Raw genomic sequence first — 15,652 nt, forward strand, 5'->3', positions numbered from 1 at the left:
AAACAACGAGTGCCTCCAACTAACAAGAGTCCCAGGGGGAGTTTTGTTTGCAATTATTTTGATTTAGTTTGCATAAAGCATAGGACTGGGCATCCCGGTGACCAGCCATTTATCTCGTGAGTGAGGAGCGGAGTCCACTCCTCTTGAGAATAACCCACCTAACATGGAAGATACGGACAACCCTAGTTGATACATGAGCTATTCGAGCATACAAAACAGGATATTTATTTGAAGGTTTAGAGTTTGGCACATACAAATTTACTTGGAACGGCAGGTAGATACCGTATATAGGTAGGTATAGTGGACTCATGTGGAATAACTTTGGGGTTTAAGGGATTGGATGCACAAGCAGTATTCCCGCTTAGTACAGGTGAAAGCTAGCAAAAGACTGGGAAGCGACCAGCTAGAGAGCGACAACAGTCATGAACATGCATTAAAATTAATCAACACCGAGTGCAAGCATGAGTAGGATATAATCCACCATGAACATAAATATCGTGAAGGCTATGTTGATTTTGTTTCAACTACATGCGTGAACATGCGCCAAGTCAAGTCACTTAAATCATTCAGAGGAGGATACCACCCTATCATACCACATCATAACTATCTCAATAGCATGTTGGCACGCAAGATAAACCATTATAACTCATAGCTAATCAAGCATGGCACAAGAAACTATGATCTCTAATTGTCATTGCAAACATGTTTATTCATAATAGGTTGAATTAGGAACGATGAACTAATCATATTTACGAAAACAAAAGAGGTCGAGTTCATACCATCTTTTCTCATCTCAGTCAGTCCATCATATATCATCATAATTGCCTTTCACTTGCACGACCGAATGATGTGAATAATAATAATAGTGCACGTGCATTGGACTAAGCTGGAATATGCAGGCATTCAATACACAGGAGAAGACAAGGCTGTGACGCCTGAGTATTCAAGCTACAGTAACCCTCCGCCAATGACGCCACGCCACCACGATTACTGTTGTTAATCTTGCGTTAGATCGAAACCGATTCGAATTCAATTTCAAAATCAAGTCAAACGGTAAAAGTTTTCAAATATTAAAACTAAAATGTTCAAAGTGTAGCAGGTAAATCTTAGAGGGTTGTGGTGGTGAAACCAAGTTTTTATAAAAGGTTTAAGTGTTCCAAAATGATTAAAACAGTAGTTAAAGCAATTAAATAAATGTCTATTAAACTTTGCAAAATATTAAACCATTTTTATTTCGGGGTAAAACTTTTATGGCAGTGGGTTATTTTGAAACATTGTTTTAGGAGCTAATGTCATATTTTAATAAACTAAAAATAATGTGTAAACTAAAATAAAACATAAAAGAATAAGTAAAAGAAGAGAGAGAAATAAAGAAAAGAAAAACTAAAACTAAAACTAAAAGAAAACCCCACTGGGCTCCGGCCCAACTGGGCCAAGGCCCACCCCCACACCTCTTAACCTCCCCCACTCCACCCACTAGCCCATGACACACCCACTCCCCCCCCCACAAAATATCTCCCTCCCCCCTCTCCCGATTGGATCGGGAGGAGATCGTTGCCGCCGAACGCCGCCGCCGCCCGGAGCCACGTCGCCTCGCTGGACCCCCCCCTTGCCGGCCTGCCTCCTGCTCCGCCGCGTCGTCCCTGACCTCCACCTCGTCCCTCGCTGCCCGAATCCCTACCGGCCCCATGAGCTTCCCCCTCCCTCCTCTCTGCTGCAGTGTCGCGTGCACGCTCCGCCGTGGCCTCGCCCATTCCCCTCGCCCCCCGCCGCGCCATACGCCGCTGCTGCTCCGTGGCCGTGCGCCGTCTGCCATGGCAGCCCTCTCTGCTACCCGCCCGCACCTGCTCACCTGCCTACGCGCTTCGCCGTGCTCGCCCACCGTCGCCGTGCACGCCGTCCTGCCCACGCGCTCGCTTGCGGCCTCGACGACCCCTGCTGCTGCTCTCGCGCACCTGACCGCGCGTGCCCGCGTGCGCTGTTGGCCGCCCATGGCGTGCCAGGGTCCCGCTGTGGCCATGCCCGGCCACGCCGGAGCCGCACCAGGGATGCGCCTTCCGCCGCGGCCTCGGCTCCCCCCCCACGCGCCCCTGCTCGACGCCCGCCTCGCCTTGCCCGACTCCGGCCCGCAACCCTGCTGTCGCGCCGCCCCCGCGCCTGCTCTGGTCACCACCGCCCGCTCGCGCCCCGTTTCCCCGGCGCCGCTGCTCCTTCCCGCGACCGCCCGCGCGCCGCACGACCCCGCTCCCCCTCTACGTTGCTCGTCGCCCGTGCCTCAGGCCTCCGTCGCTCGCGCCCAGCTTGGCCTGCACCCGCGCGCGCCCACGCACTCCGCCCGCTCACCGTCCCAACCCTACCCTTGGCCACTGCCTACGCCGCTCGCAGCCTGTGCCGCGCGTCACCCCCTGCACCTGCCTCTGCGCCCGCCCGCTTGCAGGCCTGGGCCTCGCTCTCGCTGCCTCCGGCTAGCGCTGCTGCTTTGCTGCAGCGGCTCCCGGCACCCCGCCACGCTCGGCGGCCTCGCCCCGCGCCTGAACGGGTTTCGGCCCCGACGGGCGGCCGCCCGTTAACCGCCCTGCACCGCTGGCCTTTGTGCCACTGGACAGCGGGCCCCCACCCCCAGAACAAAAATAAAAAAAAGGTTTAAAAATAAATAATAATAATAATAATAATTAACTTAATTAATCTTGATTAATTAATCTAAATAATTAATTAAACTAATTAATCAAAATTAAGATTAACCAAATAAATAATTAAACTAATTACTGTTAGTTAATTAAGTAGTCAATGATAGTGGGGCCCACCCCATTAATTAATCATGTTTAGATTAATTAAAACTGGATAATTAAATGTGTCAATGACGAACGGGACCCACCTGTCAGGTTGACCAGGTCAACTGCTAATGTCATGCTGACGTCAGCAAACACTATTCTGGATAATGTTGATTTAAATAATTAAATAAATCCTAAAAATGATTTAAATCTTTTAAAATCAATATAAAATAAACCTTAGCTCGGATGGAAACACTTTGTACATGAAAGTTGCTCAGAACGACGAGACAAAGCCGGATACGCAGCCCGTTCGTCCGCCGCGCATCCCTAGCACAGTGAACACGCAACTTTCCCCCTCCGGTTTGTCTGTCTAGAAACACGAAACACCGGGGATATTTTCCCGGATGTTTCCCCCTTCACCGGTGCCACCTCATACCGCTTTAGGGCACACCTAGCATCACACTTTGTCACGTCATGCATCGTCATGCATCTGTTTGCTTAATATTTATTGTTTCTTCCCCCTCTTCTCTCGCTAGACACCGAGACTGACGCCGCTGCTACCCAGTATGACTACGGTGTTGACGACCCCTCTCTCTTGCCAGAGCAACTAGGCAAGCCCCCCCTTTGATCACCAGATGTCGCCTACTCTTCTCTCTACTTCTTGCATTAGAGTAGTGTAGCATGTTACCGCTTTCCGTTAAGCCTATCCTTGCTACTACTGTTGTTACCTTTACCTGCAATCCTAATGCATAGTATAGGATGCTAGTTTATCATCAGTGGCCCTACATTCTTGTCCATCTGCCATGCTATACTATCGGGCCATGATCACTCGGGAGGTGATCACGGGTATATACTATATACTTTATACATGATACATGTGATGACTGAAGTCGGGTTGGCTTGAGGAGTACCCGCGGTTGATTCACGAATTGGGGGCTGGAAGGACATACTTTCCGGACGGCCCTCTGTGTGGATCTTTGTGGCAAAGCAACAGGGCAGGTAGAGACCACCTAGGAGAGAGGTGGGCCTGGCCCTAGTCGGCGTTCGCGGTTATTTCAAGATAACACGTTTAACGAGATCTTGGTATTTGATCTGAGTCTGGCCAGTGGCCTATACGCACTAACCATCTACGCGGGGACAATTATGGGCACTCGACGTCGTGGTATCAGTCGAAGCCTTCATGATGTCAGCGACTGAGCGGCGCGCGCCGGATTGGACCGTAAGCCTGCTCTTGTATTAAGGGGGCTAGTTCTGCTTCCGGCCGCGTACGCAACGTGTAGGTGTGCAATGGGCGATGGGCCCAGACCCCTGCGCCATAGGATTTAGACTGGCATGCTGACCTCTCTGTTGTGCCTAGGTAGGGCTACGACGTGTTGATCTTCCGAGGCCGGGCATGACCCAGAAAAGTGTGTCCGGACAAAGGGGATCGAGCGTGTTGGGAAATGTGGTGCACCCCTTCAGGGAAGTTAATCTATTCGAATAGCCGTGATCTTCGGTAACAGGACGACTTGGAGTTGTACCTTGACCTTATGAAAACTAGAACCGGATACTTAATAAAACACACCCTTCCAAGTGCCAGATACAACCGGTGATCGCTCTCTCACAGGGCGACGAGGGGAGGATCACCGGGTAGGATTATGCTACATGATGCTACTTGGTGAACTTACCATCTAATCTCTTCTACATGCTGCAAGATGGAGGTGGCCAGAAGCATAGTCTTCGATAAGGACTAGCTATCCCCCTCTTATTCTGGCATTCTGCAGTTCAGTCCACATATGATACCCTCATTCCACTTGATACCAATGCATGCATATGTAGTGTAGCTCCTTTCTTGCGAGTACTTTGGATGAGTACTCACGGTTGCTTTGCTCCCCCTTTTTCCCCCTTTCTATACTCGATTGATGCGACCAGACGATGGAGCCCAGGAGCCAGACGCCACCGTCGATGACGACTACTACTACTCGGGAGGTGCCTGTTACTACGTGCAGCCCGTTGCCGACGACCAGGAGTAGTTTAGGAGGATCCCAGGCAGGAGGCCTGCGCCTCTTTCGATCTGTATCCCAGTTTGTGCTAGCCTTCTTAAGGCAAACTTGTTTAACTTATGTCTGTACTCAGATGTTGTTGCTTCTGCTGACTCGTCTATGATCGAGCTCTTGTATTCGAGCCTTCGAGGCCCCTGGTTTTTAATATGATGCTTGTATGACTTATTTTTTTGTAGAGTTGTGTTGTGGTATCTTCCCGTGAGTCCCTGATCTTGAGCATACACGTTTGCGTGTATGATTAGTGTACGATTGAATCAGGGGCGTCACAAGTTGGTATCAGAGCCGACTGCCTGTAGGAATCCCCCTTCCACACTCGTTGGCCGAAGTTGAGTCTAGTCATTGAAAAACTTTTACTAACATGGCTGTGTGGCTTACGGGCCCACGTCGCCATCTGGGTGGTATTAGGATCTTTTACTCCTCGATCCTTACTCTGGGACTATGATCTCTCTTCTACTTGGGTTAAATGATTTTACTATATCTGACTCTAGGTTCTCATAACTACTTCTCCCGGAGAGCCCCTTTATCACAGTTGATCGCCTACTGCACCAGAAGATTTTGAAGATACTCTTTGATCATTCCCGAGACCCTTGTGCCCTCTGCCTTTTCAATTCCCTACTACCGATATATCCATAAGGATAACGACATACACTTGTTGTTCATACAATTACTCTGAGTTTCTATTGTTGTTACAAGATGCGTCGAATTGCTCTCCTAATTTTAAGAATCCCTTGTACCACTGCCTTGTAGTTCCTTGCCGAAGAAATACCTCTACGGGTAATTCCTCGGACTTATCGAGTATCCACTCATTCCCAGTTGTTCTTGTGTTCCGCAAAAGACTTCAAAATACTATTTGATCTTTCAAAAATCCTCAACAGCCTGTTGTTTTTGGAACTCTTGCATACTTGCATTCCAGTTAATTCCTTTGGTCTAGCAATTTACTTTAAAAACCTTTGTGATTGTCATTCTGATCCTTTTGATTCAACACATGTGTGAATGCACACAATCATCAGTTGTTCCCTGGAATTTATCCTTCCGATTCAGACGTCATTCTGGACATGAGCTGGATCTCGACCAATCAAATTGCCATTGATTGTAACCCTAAGGCTATTCAACTTATCCATCCCTAATCAGAGCATTGCTTCTGATCCCTTGTCTTGGAATTCATAATTTCTTTGCGACGGAGCTTTGAGTTAGCCAGTTGTTTCGATAATCTGGTCTCCTTGCATTCTTTCTTCTTCTGGTTGAGTACCGATGCTCAGATCAGATCCCGTATGGACCACCAAATCCTTTGTTGGATTTTTTCCGACACCGTTCTTCATATTCATTAACCTTGTGAGCCTTTCATCGGATACATAATGCCTTTGGTAAATTATATCCCCTGCTATTGTCAACCATGCCCTGCTCTCGAGCTTGAGTTCTTCGCTCCTGAAGTTGTGGTATGTGTTCACAAGATGCCCTGACGGGTTGAATCTATGCCTTCCCTAAACCGTGTGAACCTGAAAGATTTCATGGGCCATACTTATCTGGTATTTCACCAGGTAAAACTTTCGACAACTAATGTCATTTTCGAAAAGCGAGAGGTGAATGGAAGGTTATACATTGAAGAAGTGGGAGTCGACCTTGAACTTTGTGTTCCTGCCCATGGACACGATGTATATCCTATCATGGAAGCTTCTTGTAATAGTAGCTATTCCCTTGATATAATATCATTTGGTATCTGTGAATTGAGCCTTTGCAATCATGGTTCCGATCATACTTTCTCCTTTATTCCATTTCTCGGACAAGTTAAAGCACTTGTCTTTGGCAGATCAATACACCTCCGCAACCTCTATTATGTTCTACCTTCGAGTATTACCCCGTGGAATCTCGATAAAATCACAGAACCATATTACTTCTTATGAGTTCTTCTTCAAGTATTATTTCTCACCGATTCCAATTTTTCCCGGGTTTTGAGTAGTTAGACACTCAGGGACACCGATAGTGAGTCGAGTCCGTAATCCGACTCATTAACTCTAAGTAATTTACGTTGCTTATGAGTTTAATAATCCTTCAAGTCATTCCTAGCCCGATCGGCTATATCATTATCGTGCTAAATTTTAATTGTGCTACCTGGTCCTTCTTCTCGCCGCACAATTTTCGACGACGAGCTAATCTTACGTCGAACTTCCTCGTCATATCATTTCTCCTTGAACATCAAACTTGATTTCAAGTTTATGTCGTACCCTTGGTTCCCATAACTTTTCGCCTCATCATCATTTGACTTGATGGCATCGCCCACCGATTACATCTTCATGAAATCTCTTGACAACTGTGTCGTGATCATCATCAACATCCTAAGCTCTTCCAATATATATATATATATATATCAAATTCTTGATGGGCAATACCATCCTTGCCCCTCGATGATTCGTGTTATCATCAACCACTTTATTGTCTTCTGTTCAACACAAACTTGTTCGTGTTTTGTGTTATACCTTGAGATCATGCTACCTAAGGCCATATTTCGGGTGCACCTTTCAATCAATGATTAACTGTGTATGTTTTCCTCGAGCATACCTCATTATAACATTTGATTTGACAAATTTTATCTCATTGTTCGAATACTGGTAGGAATCCATCTTTTGAAAATCTCAACGAATTGTCGCTGAGTTCATCAGCCACCCCCTCATCCCCTCCTTGTGTTAATGATGAACTAATGATTCTGAACTTGCTTCCATAGTTCACTTCCCGAAAATCTTACAATGTCATCTCGTCAATTGCGTTGCACCTCTTTTTTCTCAGGCATCTTGAGTCTGAAGTATCCTGACACCAATCGGACCTGAATCCCGGCCAGGTATGATGGTTGGAACATATTTCCAAGAGTTATAACATTGGTCTTTAACCCGATAAGGTGATGTCATCCTAACACACCTGCCCGGAGGGCCTATTGTTATAGTTTCCTTTCTAGCAAGGTTAGTCATTCTTCCATGAGTAATTTGTAAGACTTATTCTATGAGTTGTTCCGGATGGATCCCTTGTGTATCCAAAGTCTGGTCTTTACCCAGTGACCATGTCAATGATATCTCGAAGCTTGTCTATGGTACTCTGATTTTCAACAATAACATTTGAAGCCCAGTGCTAAATGTTTCCTGCTCAATTACCCAAACACCATTGTATGGTTAATATCTTGAAATTTCTCTCACCTTACCTAATGAGTTTTCTACATTATATCCGGTCATGGATATCATGCTCTGCTTGTCCTTGGGAAGGATATACCCTTGAAATATATGTTTAAGCACATTTTCCTTTCCATTATTCTGTTTAATCTGATAATCACATTTTCCTTTCCATTGTTTTGTTTAACCTTCTTGAGGTTTATATGATCTAAGCAGTAATAAGTCACTGCTTTTGTAAGCACCTCGGTGTACAACTCTGTCAGTAAGAACCTGGTACTATTGATTGGTGACATTCCGGTATCCACTGATGGACGAGAACTTTGCCTAATGGTCCGCCTCGTTCAACGAGCAGGAGAATGGTTCTCTTCGTCCCTCGCCCTTGGTACCGATGTTGTGCCAACATAACTGATAGGCTATCCTCTCGCATGCCTTGTTATCATGACTGTGCAAGATATCACCGCCCTTTCTACTTTTAACCTACATGGTGGGCCCATAACCCACAGTTCCATAGGATCGAAACCCGACTCTCCTGTACACCCCGTTGTCCAAGTTATTCCTCGTGCTTGACTTCGTATATGATTCACGGACCACCTGCCTAGTGATATATTCTGGTACCAGACACAATACTTATTCCAGTTGCTATGAACACCTTTCACGCCCTATAACAGGCATCAAACGATTGCCTGCCCACTCGAAACTTCCCATGATACCTCCGTACTTTGCTCTCCATATTTTCTTAAGTTTCAATTCGAGAGTTACTTTCCGCCACCTTCCCCGATATTATCGACCAGATAGTCAACCTTGTAGAGGTTCGTTTCCTCGGAATACCCACCCTTTATTCTTCGTAAGTACGATGGAATTCCCGAAGAAAGGATGTCGACTTCATCATGATGAACTGAAGCAGAGGACTGAAGACCTCAAGTCATGGATTGACCTCTTCAAGAAGAGCAACCAAGACCGAGAAGACTCGATAGAATTTCATAACCAGAATTTTCCCCCTTACGCCCCTCTTAAATCTCGGAACGAGATTTCTTGTAGTGGAGGAGAATTGTGATGCCCGGGTATTCAAGCTGCAGTAAACCTCCACCAATGACGCCACGTCACCACAATTACTGTTGTTAATCTTGCGTTAGTTCGAAACCGATTCGAATTCAATTTCAAAATCAAGTTAAACGGTGAAAGTTTTCAAATATTAAAACTAAAATGTTCAAAGTGTAGCAGGTAAATCTTAGAGGGTTGTGGTGGTGAAACCAAGTTTTTATAAAAGGTTTAAGTGTTCCAAAATGATTAAAACAATAGTTAAAGCAATTAAATAAATGTCTATTAAACTTTGAAAAATATTAAACCATTTTTATTTCGGGGTAAAACTTTTATGGCAGTGGGTTATTTTGAAACATTGTTTTAGGAGCTAATGTCATATTTTAATAAACTAAAAATAATGTGTAAACTAAAATAAAACAGAAAAGAATAAGTAAAAGAAGAGAGAGAAATAAAGAAAAGAAAAACTAAAACTAAAACTAAAAGAAAACCCCACTGGGCTCCGGCCCAGCTGGCCTGCCCAACTGGGCCAAGGCCCACCCCCACCCCCACACCTCTTAACCTCCCCCACTCCCCCACTAGCCCACGACACCCCCACTCCCCCCACAAAATATCTCCCTCCCCCCTCTCTCTCGATTGGATCGGGAGGAGATCATCGCCGCCGCCGCCCGGAGCCACGTCGCCTCACCGGACCCCCCCCTCACCGGCCTGCGTCCCGCTCCGCCGCGTTGTCCCCGACCTCCACCTCGACCCCCACTGCCCGAATCCCTACCAGCCCAGTGAGCTTCCACCTCCCTCCTCTATGCTGCCGTGTCGCGCGCACGCTCTGCCGTGGCCGCGCCCATTCCCCTCGCCCCCCGCTGATACGTCTCCGTCGTATCTATAATTTTTGATTCTTCCATGCCAATATTATTCAACTTTCATATACTTTTTGGTAACTTTTTATACTATTTTTGGGACTAACATATTGATCCAGTGCCTAGTGCCAGTTCCTATTTGTTGCATGTTTTTTGTTTCGCAGAATATCCATATCAAACGGAGTCCAAATAGAATAAAAACCAACGGAGATTTTTTTGGAATATATATGATTTTTGGGAAGAAGAATCCACGCGAGATGATGCTCGAGGGACCCACGAGGTAGGGGGGCGCGCCCCAGGGTGTCAGGTGTTGGGGAACGTAGTAATTTCAAAAAATTTCCTACGCACACGCAAGATCATGGTGATGCATAGCAACGAGAGGAGAGTGTGATCTACGTACCCTTTGTAGATCGACAACGGAAGCGTTTGGTTGATGTAGTCGTACGTCTTCACGGCCCGACCGATCAAGCACTGAAACTATGGCACCTCCGAGTTTTAGCACACGTTCAGCTCGATGACGATCCCCGAACTCCGATCCAGCAAAGTGTCGGGGAAGAGTTCCGTCAGCACGACGGCGTGGTGACGATCTTGATGTACTACTGCTGCAGGGCTTTGCCTAAGCACTGCTACAATATTATCGAGGACTATGGTGGCTGGGGGCGCCGCACACGGCTAAGAATAAGATCACGTGGATCAACTTGTGTGTCTCTAGGGTGCCTCTGCCTCAGTATATAAAGGACCAAAGGGGGGGAGGCCGGCCGGCCACATAGGGCGCGCCAGGAGAGTCCTACTCCCTCTGGGAGTAGGATCCCCCCCAATCCTAGTTGGAATAGGACTCGCGGAGGGGGGAAAAGAGAGAGAGGGGCCGGCCCCCTCTCCTTGTCCAATTCGGACCAAGGGAGGGGAGGGGCGCGCGGCCCACTATGGGATGCCTCTTCTCTTTTCCACCAAGGCCCATTAAGGCCCATCTAGCTCCCCGGGGGGTTCCGGTAACCTCCCGGTACTCCGGTAAAATCCCGATTTCACCCGGAACACTTCCGATATCCAAACATAGGCTTCCAATATATCAATCTTTATGTCTCGACCATTTCGAGACTCCTCGTCATGTCCGTGATCACATCCGGGACTCCGAACAACCTTCGGTACATCAAAATGCATAAACTCATAATATAACTGTCATCGAAACCTTAAGCGTGCGGACCCTACGGGTTCGAGAACAATGTAGACATGACCGAGACATGTCTTCGGTCAATAACCAACAGCGGGACCTGGATGCCCACATTGGCCCCTACATAATTTACGAAGATCTTTATCGGTCAGACCGCATAACAACATACGTTGTTCCCTTTGTCATCGGTATGTTACTTGCACGAGATTCGATCGTCGGTATTCCAATACCTAGTTCAATCTCGTTACCGGCAAGTCTCTTTACTTGTTCTATAATACATCATCCCACAACTAACTCATTAGTTGCAATGCTTGCAAGGCTTAAGTGATGTGCATTACCGAGAGGGCCCAGAGATACCTCTCTGACAATCGGAGTGACAAATCCTAATCTCAAAATACGCCAACCCAACATGTACCTTTGGAGATACCTGTAGAGCTCCTTTATAATCACCCAGTTACGTTGTGACGTTTGGTAGCACACAAAGTGTTCCTCCGGCAAACGGGAGTTGCATAATCTCATAGTCATAGGAACATGTATAAGTCATGAAGAAAGCAATAGCAACATACTAAACGATCGGGTGCTAAGCTAATGGAATGGGTTATGTCAATCACATCATTCTCCTAATGATGTGATCCCATTAATCAAATAACAACTCTTTTGTTTATGGTTAGGAAACATAACCATCTTCGATTAACGAGCTAGTCAAGTAGAGGCATACTAGTGACACTTTGTTTGTCTATGTATTCACACAAGTATTATGTTTCCGGTTAATACAATTCTAGCATGAATAATAAACATTTATCATGATATAAGGAAATAAATAATAACTTTATTATTGCCTCTAGGGCATATTTCCTTCATCAGGCGCGCCCCTGACCCTCGTGGCCACCCCATAAGGCGGTTGGAGCCCTTCTTTCGCCGCAAGAAAGCTAATTTCCGGATAGAGATTGTGTTAAATTTTTAGCACAATCGGTGTTACGGATCTCCGGGAATATAAGAAACGGTGAAAGGGAAGAATCTGAGAACGCAGAAACAAAGAGAGACAGAGAGACAGATCTAATCTCGGAGGGGCTCTCGCCCCTCCCACGCCATGGAGGCCATGGACCAGAGGGGAAACCCTTCTCCCATCTAGGGAGGAGGTCAAGGAAGAAGAAGAAGGAGGGGGGCTCTCTCCCCCTCGCTTCCGGTTGCACCGGAGTGCCACCGGGGGCCATCATCATCACTGCGATCTTCACCAACAACTTCACCGCCATCATCACCAACTCTTCCCCCCTCTATGCAGCAGTGTAACCTCTATCTTACCCGCTGTAATATCTACTTAAACATGGTGCTCAACGCTATATATTATTTCCCAATGATGTATGGCTATCCTATGATGTTTGAGTAGATCTGTTTTGTCCTAATGGCTATTTGATGATCGTGATTAGTTTGAGTTGTATGTTTTATTATTGGTGTTGTCCTATGGTGCTCTCCGTGTCGCGCCAGCGTGAGGGATTCCCGCTGTAGGGTTTGCAATATGTTTATGATTTTCTTATGGTGGGTGGCGTGAGTGACAGAAGCACATACCCGAGTAAGTAGGTTGTTTGCGTATGGGATAAAGGGGACTTGATGCTTTAATGCTATGGTTGGGTTTTACCTTAATGAATCTTTAGTAGTTGCAGATGCTTGCTAGAGTTCCAATCATAAGTGCATATGATCCAAGTAGAAAAAGTATGTTAGCTTATGCCTCTCCCTCAAATAAAATTGCAATAATGATTACCGGTCTAGTTATCGATTGCCTAGGGACAAATAACCTTCTTGTTGACAAAAGCTCTTTACTAAAACTAATTTAGTTGTGTCTTCATCTAAACAGCCCCTACTTTATATTTACTTGCTCTTTATTATCTTGCATACCTATCCAACAACACCTACAAAGTACTTCTAGTTTCATATTTGTTTCCGGTAAAGGGAACGTCAAGTGTGCGTAGAGTTGTATCGCTAGTCGATAGAACTTGAGGGAATATTTGTTCTACCTTTAGCTCCTTGTTGGGTTCGACACTCTTACTTATCGAAAGAGGCTACAATTGATCCCCTATACTTGTGGGTTATCAAGACCTTTTTCTGGCGCCGTTGCCGGGGAGCAATAGCATGGGGTGAATATTCTCGTGTGTGCTTGTTTGCTTTATCACTAAGTAATTTTTATTTGCTGTTCTTAGTTGTTTTCTATCTTTAGTTATGGGTAGGAAATGCAAAATACCAAAAAAATTAGTTGTACCTACTGAACCAATGGTTGAAGAACCACTCAAAATCTATCAAACTGCTGAAGCTTATTACTTGGATCATCTTCGATCCCTTTGTGCTCGTGCTGAAACCCCAACTAGCTTGGTTGAGGGCAAAAGCTTAGATGAGCATGCTTGTTATGACACCGAATATCTGAAAAGGGAAACTTTTACTGGATCAAATTCATCGTTTGCAATGCTATGCTTGGAATTTATGTGAAATATATGATTATACTTGTTGTTCTGAAGACCCTAAGAAACACCTTCCCTACCAATGTTTGTTTAGTGATAATGGAATCGTATCCTCTTATGCTAAGGGTGTTTATAGTTACTATGATGTTCAACAAATTGAAGAATTTGTTGCTTTTAAGGGTGCTTATGAAATTGCTTCTTTGATTGAAAAGTATGATGCTACTCTTTACCAATCTAAATTTTTTGCCATACTTAAATATTGCATTGATAATTATGCTTCTAATGCCTATGTTAAACTATATATTAAGGAATACTCCGTTGTCCAAGAAGAGACTAATATTTTGCAGGAGTCTATGGAAGAAGAAATTGATGAAACTGTGAGCTCATTGGATGAAAAATATGAGGAGGAGAGAGAAGAACAAAAGGAGGAATAGTGGATTAGCTACCCCTGCCCACCTTCTAATGAGAGTAACTCTTCAACTCATACATTGTTTAATTCCCCTTCGTGCTTACCGAAGGATGATTGCTATGATGACTGTTATGATCCCATTGATTATCTTGAAATATCCCTTTTTGCTGATGCTTGTGGCCAAGATGCCAATATGAATTATTCTTATGGAGATGAACTTGCTATAGTTCCTTATGTTGAACATGAAATTGTTGCTATTGCACCCACACATGATAGTCCTATTATCTTTTTGAATTCTCCCGACTACACTATATCGGAGAAGTTTGCACTTATTAAGGATTATATTGATGGGTTGCCTTTTACCGTTGCACATGATGATTTTGATAGATATAATATGCATGTGCTTGCTGCTCCTACTTGCAATTATTATGAGAGAGGAACTATATCTCCACCTCTCTATGCTTCCCACATGATAAAATTGCAAGAAACTGTTTATACTATGCATTGGCCTTTACTTTGTGTGCATGAATTGTTCTTTTATGACATGCCGATGCATAGGAAGAGAGTTAGACTTCGTTGTTGCATGATATATGTTACTTTGTGCTCACTACTAAATTACAAATCATTGTTAATTAAAATTGGCTTTGATATACCTTGGGATCCGGGTGGATCCATTACTTGAGCACTATATGCCTAGCTTAATGGCTTTAAAGAAAGCGCTGCCAGGGAGACAACCCGGAAGTTTTAGAGAGTCATTTATTTCTGTTGAGTGCTTTTATATAGTTTAAAAACAACAAAAATAAAGAGGGGAACCCAAAACTTTTTCTAAAAGAAAAGTGAAAGTGAGAGAGACGAGCATTGTGAAAGTGGGGGACGTCCTTGAACTTTGTTCATGCCCATGGGAACTTTGTGAATCTTAATTACATAAACTTTTCAACAAAAATAATTATCCCCTTGTACAATTCCATTGTATTATGAAAATAATGTGCCAAGGTTTGCCTTTAGGACGTTTACATTTGCTTGATGGTTTGTACGGTGCAGGACATAAACTTTGGCTGTAGCACGCGATTTTACATTTTTAGCTGGAACGTCAAATGGTTCTGATTCTTTTTGCACTGTATTCCTATACAAATTTTGTATTTTTCCTAATTTTGGTAGAATTTTTCAAGTATCAGAAGTATGGTGAATATTCAGATTGCTACAGACTGTTCTGTTTTAGACAGATTCTGTTTTTGATGCATAGTTTGCTTGTTTTGATGAACCTATCAATTTACATCAGTGGATTAAGCCATGAAAAAGTTATATTACATTATACACAATGCAAAAACAAAATACGAATTGGTTTGCAACAGTACTTAGAGTAGTGATTTGCTTTATTATACTAACGGATCTTACCGAGTTTTCTGTTGAAGTTTTGTGTTGATGGAGTGTTCGATGATTGAGAAGGTTTCGATGTGAGAAGAAGGAAGAGAGGAAAGAGCTCAAGCTTGGGGATGCCCGAGGCACCCCAAGTAAATATTCAAGGAGACTCAAGCGTCTAAGCTTGGGGATGCTGGGGAGGCATCCCCTCTTTCTTCAACAAATATCGGTATGTTTTCGGATTCGTTTCGTTCATGCGATATGTGCAAGTCTTGGAGTGTCTTTTGCATTTAGTTTTCATTTTTATTTTATGCACCATGCTGGTATGAGATAGTCCTTGGTTGATTTATAGAATGCTCTTTACACTTCACTTATATCTTTTGAGTATGGCTTTATAGAATGC

This window comes from Triticum urartu, chromosome 3A, assembly GCF_056163025.1.
Source record: "Triticum urartu cultivar PI428250 chromosome 3A, HENAU_Tu73, whole genome shotgun sequence".
Lineage (NCBI taxonomy): Eukaryota > Viridiplantae > Streptophyta > Magnoliopsida > Poales > Poaceae > Triticum > Triticum urartu.